The sequence below is a fragment of the Pituophis catenifer genome, unplaced genomic scaffold (assembly GCF_029215685.1).
Source record: "Pituophis catenifer annectens isolate HBS135680 unplaced genomic scaffold, rPitCat1.0.hap2 SCAF_13, whole genome shotgun sequence".
Lineage (NCBI taxonomy): Eukaryota > Metazoa > Chordata > Lepidosauria > Squamata > Colubridae > Pituophis > Pituophis catenifer.
In genome coordinates, this window is record NW_027256893.1 from 5,079,971 (window position 1) to 5,081,316 (window position 1,346).

Below are 1,346 nucleotides of genomic sequence, written 5' to 3' on the forward strand. Positions count from 1 at the left end.
TAAAAAAGACGTTTCAAATCCATACCGGCTGTAACATAGATCTTTTGCCCATCTATCTTCATCCTTCCAAAGGTGGCCAGGGGTTCAAAATCCAATATCTAACCCAGATAGATATGTACACCCCCCCACCGCCCTAAATAACACTGTCTGACTGATTGTATTGTATTATAATACATTTCAATAAAAAATTTTTAAAAAAAGATATACACCCCCCCAACCACCATCATCATTGCACCCCACAGGCAAACCTGCAAATCTCCCGTCTGGATTGGTGGGCACTGCAGAGGTCGGCCAAACGCACCTATACACACACACACACGTATCTTTTGCATGTGTGTGTGTGTAAATGCCGTATAGGGAGCCAGCCTGCAGAGATCCTCCTCCTTTTCTTCCTCCTCTGCGGAGACCAGAGAATATCAACCCTCCGGGAAAGGTGTGCAAAAGCGCAGCCAGGCTGGAACAATGAAGCCCGCGGCGACACGGGTTTGCGCGGAACGTGTGAACGGGGGAAATGGGGGGGGAGGGGCGTATCAGTTCCCTCACAAGGGGTCGCGCGCCTGCTCACCTCCCCGGAGGGTTCGCCCAGACGAAGAAGACGCCGCCTCAGGCGGGCAGGCGGATGGACGGACGGACTGAGGGTTCCTCCCCTCAACTCGACGCCGCGGCGTTTTTCCTGCTCGCCAACCGCTCGGCTGGGCTCCTCCGTAAAGCGAGGCCCGGCTTCCAAGGGATTGAGGAGGATGGAGCCCCGGTTTACTTTCACCTCAGGGCCTCGAAGCCGAAGCTGTGGCGGCGACAACCCTCCGGTCTCTTCGCGCCATCGATTCTCCTCAGCAGCGGCCAGGCGGAAAGGCCCGGCGCGCCCGCCTTCAGCGCGCGCCTGCGCACGAGCGAGCCAAAGAGAGAGAAAAAAAAAGAGAAAGAGCCTGATAAGGGGGGCGGGGCGGCCCCGCCCACTTCTCAGCGCCGCATCTCCGAGCAACCGAGCCGCGCCCCTTTTCTCTCTCTCTCTCTCTCTCTCTCTCTCTCTCTCTCTCTCTCACACACACACACACACACAGACACACTCTTACTCTCTCTCTGCCGCGCCCACTCTATAAACTATACCGAGGCCGAACCAATCGCTCCTCTCTTTCGTTTGATTGACGGGTTCTGGAGAGGGTGGGAGGGAGGGAAGGGAAAGAAGGCAACCCTTTCGGTGCCTTGGAGGCAGGAGGGGAGGTGTTGACGGGACGTAACCCCGCCCCCTTGCCATGGATCCTTGTTTTTTCTCATTGGCCGGCCGGCCTCCTGGCTTGGATTGGGATTCGCCGAGCGGGCGGAAGAGGCGGGGCGGAAGTGCGGAA

At 57.4% G+C, this 1,346-nt stretch overlaps 1 protein-coding gene across 1 annotated transcript in view; it reads right to left on the reverse strand.

The window, feature by feature from the left end:
- The window catches only part of RSPRY1 (ring finger and SPRY domain containing 1), a 39,311-nt gene extending 38,483 nt beyond the window's left edge, over nt 1–828 (reverse strand). Inside the window, exon 1 of the mRNA XM_070952733.1 lies at nt 566–828. The gene's annotated coding sequence lies outside the window, so the exon portion shown is untranslated. The remainder of the gene's footprint in view (nt 1–565) is intronic.
- Nucleotides 829–1,346: the final 518 nt, after the last annotated feature.